Below are 19,700 nucleotides of genomic sequence, written 5' to 3'. Positions count from 1 at the left end.
CTGAATTTCAAGGGTTTTGTTGTATTATAGTGTCTTTGTGGCCCACTAGCTATGGACTTTGACTGTAGCTACTGTACATATTGCACCAATAGGTATATTCGGGTCCACCAGCCATGGCCTTTGGCATCAGCCACTGTCCATGTTGCACCAATAGCTTTCTTTATATTTTAAATGTCATTCTTTAATAAATACTACACATGAATGCTCTACAAGTATTCATATAATACACAAATCTTTCCCAAAATGTCCAGTCTGGAGGGGGGATGGGACGTGAAAAAGATTTTGTTTGGAAAATATCAGCCAAATCCATCTTGCAAGTCAAAAGTTATTGGTAATAGAATTTTAGGATTACCAATGACTCATAGATATCACCTTAATGATATGGTGGCAACTGATGCCTCCCTATAATATATATATATATATTATGATTTGACAGTCGCCGCACTATAGTTAAGTTGAGTGCTAGTTCCATAGAAAATCCGAAAATTGAATGGCTAACAACTTTTGACTCGTATAACGGATTTGGCTAATATTTTGCAAACAGATGGTTTGTCACGCATGCGTGCCCCTCCCCCCATCACCACCCTCGCTATTTTATTTTGTTCAATGCAAGAGAAGAACTGGGTTATTTCAGAAATAAACAGGATTAACCTATCAATTTGAGCCTCGCACAGCTCCCCTGCAGTTTTAAAGAGTTACTTTACATTCGAACAGTCTTTCAACAACGTGTAAATGTACACACGACCACTCAGTTACTTTGTTTCCTTCTTTTCCTTTCGCAATCATACATTACAGTTCACAATCGACAATTTAAGCTTTCTCTTTAGTGCGTCTTTCATTCTACGCTTGTCCTTCTCTCGATACAATTTATCTCTCGCGCTTTGCATCTTTCACCAACCGGGTTCCCTTCTGACTGAATTCACTGGGTGTGATCAACGTAGCTGTTGCAGATTCTTTCATGTTGAGGTCAGGGACTCCTCACCCACCCCTCCGACACTCTGACACTCCTGGGCGGCCTCTCTGGCCCAGGGGAACAATCACCTTTCAAGGACTCTTTCTTTAGAGAGCAGCTTTCCATGCTATCAACTTCTGGCTTGTTGGAGACACGGCTCCCCCGACACGCTTTCTTTCCCTCTCAAACCACGGCATCGTAACGTCTCGGGGCACTGTTCTCCGACATCCTCTCTCGGGGTGCACATGCCTTCCCAGCAGCCTGTCAGCTCGGTCTCTGACTCAGGTTCCTTCTGTGGCTCCAATTCGTTCGTCGACTCATGTGGTTACTCCTTTTATACACCTGAGGGGTATTAACAGGCTTCAGGTGATTACTATGTTCATTCCGTGCCAGACTTCGCCTGTCCTTGTTAACGGGACATCCATGAAAACAGTAGAGTCCCTTTGAGTGTAGCTGTTCCGTCTGGATGATATTGTGATGGTTAAAACGAGGAGAGTTCAGGGAAAGATGGGGTCTGGCTCACAGTATGTCACGTTGGCCGAGGAAATGTCGGGTCGAAAGGGGTGTTCGGAAAGGGGGGATCTCATGTCTCGCCTTCGGGTAATCCCTCCCCAATCCCAGAGGACCCTCCACCCAGGTGATCCTCCCTCGCTAGTCCGTCCCCAGGGTCGGGATCCAAAAGTGATGGCCCTCTCCTGGCCACCTGTTTAGAGAATCCCCGAGAGTGGGAAGGGAAAAACCCTCAGGTTTTTCACAGGACATACTAATCTTTTTGGAGAGTAGCATGTGAATCACCTTGTTGCTCTGCATTGTTTTCACAGAATGCCATCAGGTGTTAAGGTGAATAATTTCAAAAATGGCATAAGATATCAAGCTGTATAAGCCATCCCATCTTTTTTCTTGCTTAGACATATGACGTCATATTAAAGTAATTGCCATGCCCCATACATTTTCTTCATGTATCATCAGTACAGCCGCTCGACACCTCATAGTGACGTATTGGCTACAGGGAGGCAGGAAATTACAAGAACCACAGTGACCGTTATTAGGAATGAAAACACTGTAGCTTTTGGTAAACAAAAGCTTTTATTCCTTCCCAACATAAAGTTGCTACAGAGATCAATACAGCAGTCTTTCCATTGTAAAAGTTGACTTTTTGAAGGAGAAACAGTTTCACAGTCTTGATTAAGGCGACAAAAGCGACAGTGGCACCTTGGGTGTGGTTGATGAGAGTAAAGGAGTGCAGCAGTGGCTGATCGTACAACTGTCTAATGCAGCTCTGTTGACCTTTGATACATTGTATTCATAATTGGGTTTTTGCTAACTTGAACGGAGGATCGCACAGAGGCAACATGCTGGTCTTGGAAGCAAGGCCATGCAGAGCAACAGAGGTTTGAATCCCGGTTCCCCGCTTAGAAACTGAACTCAGCAATGAACAGACCCAGAAAGGCAATCCAGATGGAGTGGCAGAATTGTGAGAGATTCGGGAAGCTTGGAGCATTGTCCAAAGAGTAAACTCCCAGGAGCAGAAGGAGCTGTAAAATGAACAGAGGTAGGAAAGAATGAGAACAGTCCAGATGTCAAGGATAGTGACACAGCAATCAGCCATGGGGAAGAACCATCACACTCAAGAAACATTGATTGGATAGTTAACATTCCCATATCTGAGAAATCCTGAAGTTGATAAATGCTGCACTGAGGGAACGGAACTCTGAATTTCCAGATCCCTTTGGGGAAGAAGTTGGGTGCTGCCGGATTAAAAAGTATCAGGGTTCCACTATTTGGCCCAGTTATGAACCGATCGCTAGAGGTCGTACTGCTCGATTGGATGTTGTTTATTGCCCTATGGCACAGAGAGCAAAAACATGTTATGAACCTGTGGAGAAGACTGTGTACACTACAGGCATTGTGCCTGAGCTGTGGGTGTAAACTATTAGAAGTATTTTATCGGACAAATTGTATCCAAAAACTGTGATAAGTGGAAGTTTATTAACTATTTTAAACCACTGGCATTGCTCTGGGCAATCTTCCACGCCATTATTGTTTAGACAGCCTCTGACATTGCAGAAGGGGACCAGCAATATTAATTCATCACATTTTCAGTTCAAAAACAATACATCAACCAATTAAAACCACTTATAAAACAGAAACGATTAATTATATGATTACAAATCCTAAAACACCCTCTTAAAACATTCATTATTAAGATCAAAATCAAGTCTCTTGCTAAAAGATAGGGGACTTTCTCCTTTAAATCTTATCTATTTTATGGAAGATTTCTCTAATGAACCTCATAAAAGCCACTATAATAGAAGTCTAGACCAGAGATTACAACTCATGTTATTTATTTATTTATTTATTTATTTATTTATAACCTTTATTGGGCATTTTTAAGGCCCTTATACAGCAAGAATTGTGTTTCAAAGCGCCCACAAGGCAAAAGGGGGGTGAACTTCGGCCAGCTGGTAAACTGTCCCGTTGGAACGTGCCCTACTTCGCATCCACGACGAGACATAAGCCCTTTGACACAGTCTTTTGCTCTCTACAACCGTAACTCTCATCATTATTGTTTTTGTTTCGCCGTGCTGCGCTGCTCACCGCCTAGCACATCCAGTCATAGATTCTCGCACCTCCTCTGATGCTGACCTGCTACTGAGCTACAAGCAGCGCGCGGTCAGCGCCATCATACCGACCGATGTACAGACCTTTAACCTTCCTACCTTACCACTGCACAACCTCAACTCAATGTTAACATAATATGTTGTCTCCTACCGCGATATCTATTAACTGACTTTACCTTAAACTCTGAAAACGGTACTAGGACCAAAACCGTACTACTGTGATAGTTACAGGCACTGCCTCACGTTATGCCATTATGAAACGCTGCATTTCGCCTATTTCTGCCATAACTGTGTAAACTCCATCTGGCCTAAAGTTGTGCCCATGTTGAATATTACGTTACTTGTCTGATCTTACGCCTATGTCAAATGCTATACGTTAGCTGATTGTGTTGCCCAATGCCATGCCTACGCCAAATGTTATACCTAGCTGATTTTGCCCTAACTGCGAACACCCCATTAGGCCTAACGCTGTGCTTATGCTGTGCGTTGCATCTTGCTTATCGCATCTTGTTTAACTCGTTGGCAACCTGCCCTAGCACCCAGTAGTTCCTTAACCTTCACCCTCTGTGAGTAAGCCATGCTCACGCGCCATCTCATTACCACTTACTTTCACATTGTGCTGAGCTCTATGGTCCATTCCACCATGACTTCAGGAGTTAATAGGGATCTCCATAAGCTGCCTTCTATTAACAAGAATACTTCACCCAGTTCCCAAAATACCCTTCTAGCCGCGCCTAGGAGATAATCTGCTCTAGATTATATACCACACACCCCATTTCTACCCCAGGGCCTTCTAGCAGCCAGTAAACCCTATCCTAATTTGCAAGAATTCCCAAACAATCCATATTTGAACGCACCTGACCTATGGATCAAACAATTCACCAAAAGACCCTCACCAAACCAACCCTGCTCGCTGAAATCTAGAAATGAAAGGCTTGGCTCTAGACTTATGCCTGTTCAACAACCACTTAAATAACAAAACTTCTGCCAGTTTAGCAGATCCCCTGACAAAACCAACAATACTCCCAACAATTCCTTCACCCTAATCAAAGGAGCAGTGATTAATCCCATATCCTTACCAGCACATGACCCCGATATTGCTGATACCTTAACATCTCTGGACCTTGATTCCTAGAGTCACAGAGACTTGGCTCCATGCTGCAGCAGGACCCCCCTCTCTCACTTGCCATCCCAGACAAGTATTCTATCATCAGACTTGATAGAGACGCTAACCGAGCCAAAGGTGGAGGAATTGCCTTCATCTCAAAAACGGCACTTGACCTTAGGCCCATATTTAACCAGTCCATCCCATCTGCCGAACTACTGACCATCAAACTAGCCATCTATGCCTCTCGCACTATCGCCATACATCTTGTATACAGACCACCTGGGCCTGTATCCACCTTTGAAGAAGATATCACTCTTCTCCTTTCAAACAACACTAAGCCCGGCTCACAAATAATCATACTTGGGGAACTTAACCTAGGCTTCCAAGATGTAAAAGACACCAAGGGTGTCATTACGACCTGGGCGCAAAGGGATACCGGGTACCTGTAATGGCGCCCTATTCTGAGGTCCCTTTGCGGGTCCTCCCTTAACGCCTGGTTTTACCAGGCATTATGGACGGGACCCGCAAAGGGATTCCGGGGTCAATAACGGTACCGCAATTTGTGGTACCGTTATTTCCGCCTTCCCCCTTCCCATTTGCCGACCTCGGACTGGACCGGTAATTACTCCCTTCACCAGACCGGAGTCGGACCGATTTTGGAGGCAGCCATGGCGCTAATAGCGTCATGGCTACCTCCAAACTCGGAATGAGGGTCTAAGGCTGCTACCCTTGCCTGCTCAATCACTGAACTAGGCTTCACACACTGGATCGCAGAACCCACCCACAATAAAGGTAAGACTTTAGACTGTCTAGCAGACATCAATTGCAACATCAACATCCTATCTAACTCACCTGGACTGACCACCACCTGATCTCATTTACGATAAAGGATGAATGCATTCAGAACAACCCTTACAACCTCACCCCCCGCCCCACTCAAACAAGGAACTCTCAAAATATAACATTGGAAAAGCTACTTCCACTACTACAATCAATCATCAATGCCACCAACACTAAACATTCAGACCCCAGGGTCTTAGTGGAGTGTTTAACCACACCACACTCAACGCAATTGCCCCCATCAAACCACACAAAGCCAAACCCTCTCACGCATCTAAACTCGTAGTTCACCCCACACCTTAGATTACTGCACAAATCTAAAAGAAACGCAGAAGCCTCTTAGAAAGACCGCTTTATAATTGCTTCATTAACTACAATGAAGCCATCCTACAAGCAAAAAAAGAAACTTATAATACCTGTATCATTCAATCTAACACCAAAGAACTCTTTAAAGTACTTAGAGAACTGGAATCCCCGGCACCTACACCAGATACCTGCATTAAAAACACCACATGGTGCACCAACATCCAGTCAGCATCACTGAACAAAATAACCATGTTGCAAAATAAAATTGAATCTATAAAACTCATGATCGTGGATACTGCCTCCATACCTACAACCTCCACTGCCTTCCCAACAACTATGAAACCTTTCAACTTCTCTCCTCTTACCACTAAGAAGGTAGAGGACATAATCACCAAATTAAAACCCTCAAGATGCCAGGGAGATATCGGTCCTGCACCCATCATTAAGGAGGCAGTCAAAGAATTGGCTTCCTTCATCACCTCTCTAATCAACACGTTATTCGAAACAGGCATAGTGCCTAGCAACCGCAAAGACGCATGGGTCCTCCTGCTTCTCAAAAAGCCCGCCCTAGACCCTACTATCCCCATGAACTATAGACTTATCACTACGGTCCCTTTCCTTCTAAAAATTATTGATAGAGCAGCCTAATTGCAGATTCAAGAGCACTTAGAAACTAACAACCTGCTGGGCCTCAGACAATCTGGCTTCAGGCCAAGACATGGCACCGAAACGTCCTTAATTGATTTGAAGATGCAAATTGAGGAGATAAAAGACAAAGGGAAACTTGCCTTACTCCTACAACTTGATCTGTCGGCAGCATCCCACTTAGTAGATCACAAAGTCCTCTGCTCGCACCTAAAGTCAGCAGCTCTCTTTTCCGATAAAGTCACCACGTGGATCCGTCCCTCCTTGATAATAGGTCAATGAGAGTTTTTTCACCATTAGCCTCGGCTGAGCCGGCACATGTCACGTGTGGGGTTCCCCAAGGCTCTTGTGTGTCTCCCACATTATACAATGTATTTATGATCTCTGGCCTCTGTTCGATGACCTAGACTATCTGGGTGTCACCTACACCAACTATGCAGATGACACCCAGATACTCATACCCATCTCCAGAGACTATGATTACAACGCCAAAGTACTTAACAACATTTACAGTGTCATTCATTCTTGGATGGCTAAACATGGTTTGTGTCTCAATGATGAGAAGACTGAACTTCTCCTTCTAGGCTCTAAGATCAAACTCAACAGATTAGACAAACAATTTGAAGCTTTTAATATTGATGGCAACTCTATTAAGGTCTCTAAAGATGTAAAAACTCTTTGTATATACATTGACTCATCTCTAAACCTATCTAGACAGGTTAATGCGTCAGCCTCCTCTACAGCTTACACTTCTTGTAAGCTAATTACAGCCTGCAGACCGTACCTCTCTACACCCAACTGTATCGCTATAACTAGAGCTCTAGTACTCTCCAAGTTAGACTACTGTAACGCACTTTACCTTGGAACCAGTCAACAAAACTTGAAAACATTTTGTTCACTGGTTTGTAAAATAATGCCATCAGGGCAGCTCTTAATATTCCCAGATCTCAACACATCTCTGAGGTAAGACGTAACCTGAACTGGCTTTTGGTTAAGCAAAGGATTGCTTTCAAAACCCTCTCACTTAACCATAAATCTCTCGCTAACCTAGCACCAAGCTACCTTTCCAAAAACTTTGCACGCAATACCTCTGACCACCCCATGCGGTCGGCGCAGGCACATTGCCTCAACATCCCTAGTTTCAAGCTGCAAAAGGCAGCTGGTAGTAGCTTCCCGGTTTTAGCATCCAAATTATGGAACACCTTACCCCTCCCACTAAGAACTGAACATACCTACCATCCATTCAGAAGGAATATCAAAACCTGGCTTCTGGCCCAAGAACGACAGCTACCAATAGGCCTTACGACCTTAACCGCCGGCAGACTTTCCCACTGTGCCATATGTAAGAAACATACTCTGACAGCCATGCAATCTCTTCCCACAAAATTTGTCATTTTTATCTCACTCAAATGTATATCTTGTAAATTGTGTATAATTTTCAAATCTCTATCAAATTTATATTCTATGCTTTTTTGCTCCTTCTGTGAATTACATAAACTTCTTTTCATGCCTTTTTGTAAATGTTAGGCAGAATCAAATGCAGTACCCTTTGGGAAAACTACACACAATGAAGACTACAAGTGTCAGTACAATTTCACCTTTGGTACAAGCCTGTACTACACAGTAATGTGGTAGCAGTGGCTGAGCAACCAGACTTATCTCAAGAGTAAAGTGAGAAGTACAAGGGGTTACACAAAGGACTAGCAATCACAGTGATTCAAACAAACACTTACTCAAGGTTTCTTGGTAAAAGAATATACATGTATATACACAGTCATTTGGAAAACATTCCACTAGCAAGAGCAGCTCAATGTCACAATTTAATATACTACAATACACAACCAATCAGTTTCTGAACAAGTTCAACTCCACTGAAGTGGGAGCAAAATGTCACTTCAGTTACTTTAAAAAGGGGTAAAAAGACAAGGTTAAAAGAATCAAGCACAAAATACTTTTCAGAAATAGGGCAAATAGTTTCAGTTCACAACAACCAGCAATTTAATTCAATAGACCTGGGCCAAAGTAAACAGTTCAGGGTCTTGGATGAGAAAGCACAGTTCTGGTAGTAAACGGTTAAATCTTTGCCACAGTTTTTAGAAGTAGTTGGTCAGACGAAAAGTTATATGTCGGTTTAGGGAAGGACAAGCCTTCAAAGTTGGGAAAGTTTCACAAACCTTCACTGCGGCCGAACAGAGTTCTGGACCGCACTTGCATAGTACCTTTTAAATGAAGAAGAGCTGTAGGTGAGGCGGTTGTTCCTGGCAGTTCCTGCAGATCTCGCTGTTCCTGAGCTTCAGTCGTAGCGACAAGAAGAAGGACATCGGGAGGTTCCTGCACTGCCCAGGGAAGAGGCCACAAGCTTGGCAAAACGTCAGTTTAAGGTGTGAGTGCCTTAAAGACCACAAACTGGTATCCTACTCACTGGCTATACAGTTTTCAACAGCACTCTGAAGAAATCCAACCAGTCCAGGGACGGTGTCCAGGTGACTTGCGAGTTGGTTGTTCCCACCCAACTCAAGGAGAGAAGTTAACCTTGAAGCGCTTCTCTGTCGATGTAGTTTCAGGTGATTCGGACCTGCAGCAGGGTTTCACCGGTGGACCAGGAGTTGCAGCAGTCGTCTTCCTTCAGCTCGTCTTCGGTTCTTTCGTTCCAGTGGTCGACTCTGCTTTCCAAGTCCCAGGGGCCTGCTTTTAAACAGTTTTCCCCCATTCATTCCAGTCTAGCTGTCACTCAGCCAGCAGGGTGTCTGTCCTTGCCGGAAAGCCAGCCGGCCAATCACGCCACAGTGAATTTAGCTCTCCTAGGAGACTAAGCACAGGGAGTTTCGGGCACCCCCTCACATCCTGTCTGCCCCAAATACACAGGCGCCAGAGGAGGGCTTCACCACTGAAGCCCGCCAAAGGCCAACAAACAAAGGGACCAAACCTGGTTTGGCGTGCAGAGACAAACATTAGAAGGACCTTTCCTTAAAGAAACAGCGAAAAAAGTTGACCGGAGTCTGTTTTTACAGATAGGTCTTGGGTGCCATATTGAAAAACATGGCTGACCCGATTTTTAGCTCCCGGTGTTCGCGGTCGGGACAAATCATGGTAGTTTGTTAAAAAGCACTGCCACCAGCCATTTCAAGTAGAAAAGGGTAACATTTGACTGTTACATGAGTGTTTAGACTCAGGGGATTCTAGGAAACCCCCCAGCACTCTATAGGAAGATAGTTTGTCTGAGTCTGTAAATTCAAAAAGACTAGTAAAGTCAATTTAACTTTACATGCTCTGGGAGACAGTAGTCAGTCCCAGAGAAGGTATGTAAACCTTGGGGAGTCTGAAAGACACCCCTTTGCCACTGCATTGAAGGTGCTGTTTGACACACAAGAAAAAGATGATGCCTATGGAATTGTTTTAAAAACACCACATCCAAAGAACACAAAAGTAAAACACATTGAAAATGAAAAGTTCAAAGTCCCAAAATATAGCAAAAGAGCTGGTGGGCTCTAAGGTAGATGGAATTTAGCACTTAGGTGAGAATTCTCTCTAACAGTAAACTACGTAAACTTATATCTTTGCCTTTGTACCTTCTGTAACTGCCTATGTAAGAAGAGTGCCCAGAGGCCTACGGGCTTAGAGTGCCATACAAATAAATAAAATACAAAAAACAAGTATTTATCATAAGTCTGTTTTTAGTGAGAATCAATTACAGTTCGATATATTTATCACTGCAACCCACCCGTGTTTGCTGCGGCAATCTTGTGGCAATGGGCATGCTAATTTGTCCTGGTAAATATTCCTGCTTGCATTGGCGTAGTGCGTTTTAGCCCCTAGCCCCGTCATCTACCGCTTTGCAGGGTGCTCGGCTGCCACATGTCCTGGGAGCGGGGGCTCCATTGGACTTAAAAAATAAATAGTTTTGTAACGCAAATCATTTCTTTATGAAGGCAGACTGAGTTAAACTCATGGCATGGAAGCCTCTAAGCTGGAGGCCTCCATGTCATGGTGTGGGGGAGGCCTATGACTTAAAAAGGAAAGTTTCTTTTTGAAGTCACTCTGCCTTCATGAAGAAATGACTTTCAATAAGTGAAGGCAGAGTGACTTCAAAAAGAAACTATTTCTTTTTTAAGTCATAGGACTCCACTCCATGAGATGGAGGCCTCCATATCCCCTGCAAATGACTTGAACAAGTGTTCCTGGCTGCTGCAGGGAGCTGAAGGTCTCGTTCCCTGGACCAACGGATTTAAAAGGGTAAGAACATTTATTTTGTTTAAAGGTGTGTATGTGCATGTTAGTGTGTGTGTATATGTACATAATGTAATGTGTGTGAATGCATGATGTATCGGTGGCTGCCTTAGTGTGCACGAGTGTATGTTGAAAGGGTGCACAGATAAATGTATGGGTGGCTGAGTGTGTGTGAGTGTATGGTGAATGGTGTCTGTGCTTGTGCTTAAGCCTGGATTACTTATTGGTAATCTTCATTACTCCTAACCCTACTCTTCCTCGTTTCAGTATTTGTGTATGAGGCACTTTGTCTCATACCTCAAGTACTGGGACTAGGCAGCGGGACATGGATATAATGCCTGGCTTAGGTACCTGTAATCGTCACTACTCGCAGTCCCACTCTTCCTTGTCCCGGTGCATCACATTAAAAACACTGGGACAAGGAAGGGGGATGTGGAAGTCATTCTGGGCAGAGGAGCTAATTTTGATGGTTGGGGTAATGGGTGGGATGAATAGGGGATGCGTGGGGGCCAGGAGGAGGTGATTGTGTGCTAAATTGTAATGGTCCTCCACGTCCAGGCTAAGCAGGCATGATATGTATTATTACTGACTAGACAGGCATTTTGGTGCAGCCAGTCTAGTTATTTCTTACCTTATCTGGACTTTTTTTTAAATGGGCTTCTCTGATAAAGCCGTCCTGCTAAGTGTAATTACCTGGTTACACTGGCATTTGGGTGCTGCTAGTCTAGTTGTTTCTTACTGTGGCATTGTATATTTGTCTGGGCATCTGTGATAAAATAACCATGATAAGTGTTATTGCTCCAACTGGCATTTTGGTGCAACCAGTCTAGGTATGTCTTAATGTGGCATGGCATGTTTTACTGTAATATGTTATTACGTGCCTAGACTGGTCTACATTGTGCAGCCAGTTGGATATGTTTTCATTGTAGCATTGCATTTTTAATAGCAAAACATTACATGAATGAAAGCATTAATGTTCCTGTACACTGTTGGTGACTTGCATGTATTACATTTTTGGATTGGTGTTACCCTACAAGACAATTGCAAACACTCTGGCGTTTTAGCCAATTTTCTCAGAAAGTGTGCTGTATTATGCATTAGTATCCGGCGTACGTGCATCCACGGGATACACTTAACGTGATTGGCTCGTTTCTGAGCCATACCACGGAGTAATCCCGTGGACGCACGTACATGCCTGCGCTTGTTCCCGGTGGGGGACGTGGCAGCCCTTTAGCCAATGAGAAGGCTCGAAATGGGGCAATCCCCGCTCCGAGCCTCCCCACGGCTGGAGGCTGCCTTTGTCCCCCGCCTGGGACTCAGGTATGTTTTTTCTTTCCTCCACCCCCGTCCCCTGCAAACTCTCCCCTCCTCACCCTCCCAACCCCACTTACTTACTTTTTTCTTCTTTTCTCAGGAGCGAACGCGCTGGGAACACTTCTGTTCCCAGCGCGTCCGCTCCCGATGGCCGCCATGGAAAGGGAAAACTGACTCCATTTTCCCTTTACCGGCAGCCATTTTATTTGACAGCAGCGTTTCGGAACAGAAAAAAATGCTATTAGTACCCAGGTCTAACGGGCCAGGGTACTAATGGCAATAAGCCCCCCAACGGCGCGCCAATACCGCCTGCGGTAATGCCCCCTTGCTACGCTCAGGCCTGCAACTATGGGCCCCGGCGGATTTACATGGGGCGGTATTGGCCCGCTGACTCGGGGATTATTGTCACATTAAAACACATCGTTATATATTTCTCTGAGTGCAGTGTGCAGCATGCCCCTGCAGCAGCATGATTGTGTGTATTGTGCAAGCGTGGTAAGCAAGGCCGGCCCAGAATGTGGCACAACCCACAATTTGTTGCCGAGCTGGGGGGCCCTCCGCATAGCTCACAGAGGGGCCCTCACATTTTGTGCTATGCCACCACCTGCTTATGATGTCTGCGGCCACCAGAGAAGAACGTACACTAAACGTATTTATGAAATCCGATGTTGCCACATAAATACAGAAGACCCTCTGCCTAGTAATACATATTAGCATTGCCTTTTTACATTCATCGCTGAATATTTTTTCAGTAGCATGATTTCTAAAATAAATGAAGCAGTCATTTAGGGATTTGTATTAACTTGTAATTATATTAGTACACCACTGTTATTAAAAAGCCACCCGGACAGTGATCATTATGCACAATAAAAAGACATGCCATACTTTGTAATATTATCCTTTCTTTTCTTCAACCGCTTGGCTGTGAAAGTGAAGTCACTTTGAAAACAGTATTTGGTGTTTTTCTGGCAATGTCTCTGAATCTGTTAAAGCCCTTCAATGTTCAACATGTCCTTCATGTTGGCATGTTTCATGGCATTTCGCGCCAGGACAAAATTAGCTTATCCAAAAACAAGACATTTTTTCATTCTTTAGTACTGCAACTCTGGTGGAGTAGCGTGATATTTTTTCCAATGTATGTCTTCGAATGTTCAGTCTTTATCTGCACTTCATGGCAGATTTAGGGCCTCATTGCGACCCAGGCGGTAAGTTACTTTACCACCATGGCGTAAACTACGTTTACGCCATGGTGGTTGGCGGACTTACCGCCCCATTCCGACCTTGGCGGGGCGGTAAGTCCCCAATCCCCATTTACCCTTCCCCATTCCCATTTTTGCCCCATAGCTAAAAGCGGGTGTTAAAAGCTCCATGGCGCTAAGGGACCTCGTAATTGGCGGTAAGGGGTCGGCGCAGCTAACGCTGGCGTAAACCCCTTACCGCCACGGTCGTAATGAGGCCCTTAGTCTTGGCTCGCTGTAAATAACATTAGTACTCATTGTGCGTGCATCCACGTTTCCAAGCCATACCCCGGTGAAATCCCGTGGACACACGTAGTTGCCTGTGTTTGTTCACGGAGAGGGGCATGGCAGCCCTTTAGCCAATGAGAAGTGTTGGGGGTCTGAGGTGGGGCAGCTCACGCTGCTCCTCCCGGGGCCACCTCTCATTGTTATGGGACTGCCTTGCGTCTCCCTCGGGAGACGGGCCGGTAGCTCGCCGTCCTTGTTTCCCTTTTCGCGGTAGGGGCCGCCAGCTCCTCTGCGGCCGACGCCGCTTCTCCTTGCGTGCGGCTAGCACCGCACTGCGAACCGGGGCACCAGGTGGCCCGGGCCCACGCATCCGGGGCCCTGGGCCACCCCCAGCTCCTCCATACCTCAGGCGGCCGACGCCACTATGGGCTCCAGCCCTCGTCGCCATTGTTGGGGGTCGCCTGCCATGTCCATCCGGCAGGCCCCCCGGGGTGCTGCTTCCTCACAGCACCAAACAGGCCCAGCGCCTGTGGGAGTTTGGGGCCTGCCATGTCCATCCGGCAGGCCCCGTGGCACTAGGGGACATCAGCGCCATCGGGGTGGGGGCACAGCCTGCCAGGGTCCTGACCATGCAGACCTCGGCCACCGTCCTGGCACGAGGTTCCCATGGCAACAGGGCCTGCAGGCCTGTACCTCCCACATGTAGGCCTGCGGCCTACATCATCAATGAGACACGGACCAACCTTCCACGGAGTCTGCAGCCGTTCTGTCTCACGTGCCTGCAGGGGCTCCTTTTATTAGCTTGGGCCATGACACAGTCATGGCCCATCTTAAAGGGGCAATACACGTGGGAGGGACACATCCCCTTAAAGGGGCAATACACGCAGGAGGGTCACCCATCACAAGAAGGCTCGAAACGGGGCAATCCCCACTCTGAGCCTCCCCACGGCTGGAGGTTGCCTTGGTGCCCTGCCGGGGACTCTAGTATGTTTTTTTCTTTTCTCCACCCCCCTTTCCTGCAAACTATGCCCTCTCCACCCTCCCAACCCACTTACCTTCTTTTTTCTTCTTTTCTCAGGACCGAACGCAATGGGAACACTTCGGTTCCCAGCGCGTCAGCTCCCGAGGGCAGGCATGGAAAGGGAAAACAAACTCTGTTTTCCCTTTCCCGGTGGGCATTTTATTTGACTTTTTTTAATGCTATTAGTATCCACGTCTAACGGGCCAGGGTACTAATGGCAATAAGCCCCTCGACAGTGGGCCAATACCGTCCGCGGTAATGCCCCGGGGCCTCGTTAAGGCCCTCGCGTGTCACTATGGACCCCGGGGGCATTACCTGGGGTGGTATTGGCCAACCATCTCGGTGCTTAATTCCACAGTAACTTTGTGCTTGCATACAGGCGTGCAAGCCTCCGTTGCCAAAAATAACAGCAGGTTGCCATTAGGAAGTCATATCAATGAATGGTTCCAGAAGAACCCATCGGGCGGTAGAGTAAGACCGTGGCATGTGCAATTCTTCAGGCAGTACCTGTCAAAGCCCATGTAACTTCTCCTTTCCCCACCACCGTTAAGAAATCAGGCACTTCCCTTGTCACTGTTTACAAGCTTCATATAGTCCTCTGTCAACCTTGAGACAGCATTCGTTTCCCCTTGCTTGGTAGGACTTGTGTGCCACTACCTACAATGTTAAAAAGCAAACTATACTTCCCAGCATGCAATAGTAAAGACCACCACTCGATCGAGGTGTCACCAATTTGAATGTGTTACTTTGTTGCTAGCGATTCAGTGAATGCTCAAGTGCAAATCTGCTGCATGAAATCATAATTTTGCCCAATAGGATTTCAAATGGGGGTATGCCCTGAGGATTCCAGGGAGATTGTCGTGTCTCCCCAAAGAGGAGCCACCACCTCTGAGTCTGGGGCCTTGCATAGCCAAAGCAGAGCTCAGTTAATTTGTTGCGAAAGCGACTCGTCCGTGCCTACAACTCCATGAGGAGGAGGGAGAACCTCTTCCAGGCAGCACAGAGCCCGGCTGATAGAATGAATGTATTCATCTTTATTTCGAAGCACATGGACTTCATAAAAGACAACATACAAAAGCTATACAAATTAAAAGAAATCCATCATATTGTAAAACATGGTAAAATATCAAAAGGACCGGCTGATAGGTCGCACAAGCAATGCAACACCAACAGCAAAGACCCGAGCACAACCCTGAGGAAGGTATACCCTGGTATACAGAAGGAGAGCATAGCTACAACTTTACCAATGAACAGGCCTGACGCAACGCGTGCACCGCGGAGCTCTGCCAGCAGCAAACAGGTATGCCGTGGCCCCAGGGGAAGGGAAGGTGGCCAAAAGGAAGAGAAAGAAAAGGCATCCCAGAGTGGGTGGACCGAATCCAAGAAAGGCCCCAGAGTGGCGAGACGTGGAAAGCTTCCCAGAATGGGGATACATGGAAATCTTCCCAGAGTGGGGAGAAACAGGCAGCATCCCAGAGTGGGGAGTGTGACCAGGAAAAGCCCAGACTGGGGGAAAACAATGAAGAATATCCCAGAAGGTGGAGGGGGGAGTGACTTAGGGAACCCTAGAAATAGGGCAAGAAGAAAAAAGACTTAAAGGCTCCCAGAGTGAGAGGAGATGAAGCAAGACTTGGCTGGAATTCTTTGTATTTGAACTGGACTTGTGGGCAAACAATCTTCATGGCGGAGGTACAGGAGTGGGCGTTACAGGTCCGCACCCAGACCCTCACATTCACACCTCACTAAGGGCTAATATTATTGTTTTGTAAGTAAGATGTTTTCTTTAAGGAATAGTGACAGAGATATGTTAGAATAGGATTCTGGAAAAAACAGTTATTCATTTATTGGCATTCTGAGGAGCACCTATTTTCCATATTTCTTTATAGAACAGCTTTTAGCTAATGCAGACAGATTGTTTGAAGCTAAAGAAATAAACTAACGCTACCCGATGTTACATTGTCCGATTGCTGATTCTCACCTACCACAAGTAGTGTCAGAAGTGGAATCCATACAACTTGATACAGGGTTGACCCACATATTGGTTCAACAATTAGACCCCTGAGCCAGACTTCCTGTAGAAGCCACCTCTCAGTCTGTAAGATTTGACCTCTTTAACCTAATACAAATGGAAATACCAGCACATGAAGCATGGTTAATCCCTACTGGCTTAGCCAATCTCTCCACCATAAGAGACTTATGTTAGGTTAGCGACTAAGTCAGACTCGGTGTGAAAATATTTCTTGGACGTGACCGCAAGGGTAATTGATTCAGATAATATGGGAGAAGTCAAGAAAGTGTTACACAACGAGGCAACCAGAGCTATAGAGTAAAACAGGGGAAGGCTGTAGCTGATTGATTGATTGATTGATTGATTGATTATTTATATAGCGCCCATACACAATGTGTTTCAAAGCACTTCAAGGAGGGAGGGAACATAGCAAAATACAGTTACATTCATTTAAAGTCCTTGAAACAATACAGAATGCGAAAAATAACTATCGTACTAGGCCTGACGACATTTCAGATAGTGCAAGTGCATAAAAACAAATAAGGCAAAGAGGGAAGGGAAAGAAGGAGAACAAAACAAGCAGTAACATTACTATGCCTGACGACAATTGATGTCGTGCAAGAGGTAACAGGAGGAGGGGTGGGAGGGGAGGACGGGGGGATAAGAGTGGGGAAGGAGATGAACAAGACACGCTACAGTGCACATTTTTTCATTAACAGATTAATAGAGTGGGGGGGAGGAGAAGACAAGGAGGGGAGGTGGAGAGACAGACAGGCTGCTATCAAAAATCAAGGCGACAAATGATAAGAGTAAGTGCTAAGTGGGGGAAGAATGAGAGGAGGGAGAAAGATAGTGGGGCGAGGAGTAGGAAGATGACAAAGAAGAGGGGATTAGTGGAGGGGGGAAGGGGCAGAAGGCAGAACATCAGGTGGGCATGGGGGAGCACAGACACTCACAGGGGGCATGGGGGAGCACAGACACTCACAGGGGGGCATGGGGGAGCACATACACTCACAGGGGGGAATGGGGGGGCACAGACACTCACAGGAGGTGGGGATCGGGCGTACCGTGGTGGACAGTGGTAGAGAGGGCCTTTGAAGTGGGCCTTCGATGGTGCGGCCGGCTCCCGCCTCTCGGTTGCAGCACCATAAGATGCAAAAAAACAGCAATTCGAAAACTTAGCCCAGCACACGGCCATCTTGGAAGGTCTAAGGCATCAGGCCTCAATATGGCAAATTCAAAACAAATCACCAGTGGAAATGAGCGGAGCGCAGCTTGGCGATTCAATTTAGATAAAGTATGCACGCACAGTGAAATGTGCAATTAAGTCAAGTTTTGAAAGCTGCTCGCCGCAACTTTCCGAAACGTCCCACATTGTCAGCTCTTTACCCCACAGCAAAGTGCAGCAAGTAGAAGTCCAGGCGTCGATGGAGGGTGCTGGGGGGCAGAGGGAAGGGGCTCTGTAGAAGACAGCAGTAGGAAAGGAGTGAGTGAGGATGGAGGCGGGCCTTCGATGGTGTGGCTGGCTCCCGCCTCCCGGTTGCAGCCATTGGCTAAAGGGGCCAATGGCAACCAATGGGAGAGGGAGGCGGGAGCTGGCACCATAAGATGCAAAACAACAGCAATTCGAAAACTTAGCCCAGCACACGGCCATCTTGGAAGGTCTAAGGCATCAGGCCTCAATATGGCAAATTCACAACAAATCACCAGTGGAAATGCGCGGAGCGCAGTATGGCAATTCAATTTAGATAAAGTATGCACGCACAGTGAAATGTGCAATTAAGTCAAGTTTTGAAAGCTGCTCGCCGCAACTTGCCGAAACGTCCCACATTGTCAGCTCCTTACCCCACAGCAAAGTGCAGCAAGTAAAAGTCCAGGTGTCGATGGAGGGTGCTGGGGGGCAGAGGGCAGGGGCTCTGTAGAAGACAGCAGTAGGAAAGGTGCTCAAGGTATTCTAGAACATGATCAGACCCCCCGAATCCAAGAGACTCAGAGCCTGTCCCAAGAGGTAACCTAGCTTTTGGAGAGGCTTATAACAATATAATAATTCAATTCCCTGAAGACAGAGGACACTGTTAGCCTACCTGATCTGAGAAATGATCAGAATGTGAATAAAGCTTTTGATCCTGCATATCCAAAGAACAAATCAAACAGGCCCCTTCTTTTTTGCAAGGAAGGGCATCCTATATAGTGGCTATGGGGGGCAAAGATGGAACAAAAACGGGACATTCCCCAGAGCCATTGAAATATTGTGATGAAACTGGCACACTTCCATCTAACAGTTGGGCATCAAGGAATAGGGAAAGCACAAGACCAGATCCTTAGTAAGTTCTATTGTTCTGGGTTTTAGGCGGATGTAAAAACTTATGTGACCGCTTGTGACATCTGTCAAAAGACATCAAATACTGCAGTACCCTGAGTCCCCTTACAGCCCCTGTCCATCATAGACGTTTACCTCTCTTGGATCGCAATGGACATTGTGGGAGTCCTTGAACCTTCCCAACTGGGGAACAAATATATCATAGTGATTCTAGACAACGCCCCCAGATTCCCCAAATCTATCCCTATGAGAAACAACACTGCCCAACACCTCTTAAAACATCTGATTCCCTTTCTGTCTTGGGTTGGGGTTCCCAAGTAAATCCTTACCGACCAAAGAATGACCTCCATGTCCCGCCTTATGCAGGAGGCAAAATAAATACTCAATAACAAAACCTTGACAACCTCCCTGTTCCACGCTCAAACAGATGGCCCACTGGAGCATTTTAGTCTGACCCTAAAACACATTCTGAAATAACTAGTAGAAACAGATGGCAAGAACGGGGACCTAATGATTACTTGGGCCTTGTTTGTAGTAAGAAAAATCCTGCAGTCCTGTTTAGGCTACCCCCTTTTGATGTATTATATGATAAATAACCTTGAGACATACTGGATATGCTCTGAGAGACCTGGGAAGAAAGGGAAGATGCTCTTTTGCCCAAATCTCAGGCCAATGCCAAACCTAAGTCCCATATGCAAGCAGGACAAGAGATTGTCAGTACCCATCTGTCTACGGGCCAGGAATAGCATAACGTCTACCAAGACCAAAAGGCATTGCCTCACTCTTTTTCTGTGGGTGACCAGGTCTTACTACGCTGGCCCACCTCTGAGAACAAGATGGTGTTGAGGTGGTATGGAATCTTTACATTCCGA

This window comes from Ambystoma mexicanum, chromosome 5q (genome assembly GCF_040938575.1).
Source record: "Ambystoma mexicanum isolate Mex_15411 chromosome 5q, UKY_AmexF1_1, whole genome shotgun sequence".
Classification (NCBI taxonomy): domain Eukaryota; kingdom Metazoa; phylum Chordata; class Amphibia; order Caudata; family Ambystomatidae; genus Ambystoma; species Ambystoma mexicanum.
Note: the sequence above shows the minus strand (reverse complement) of the source record.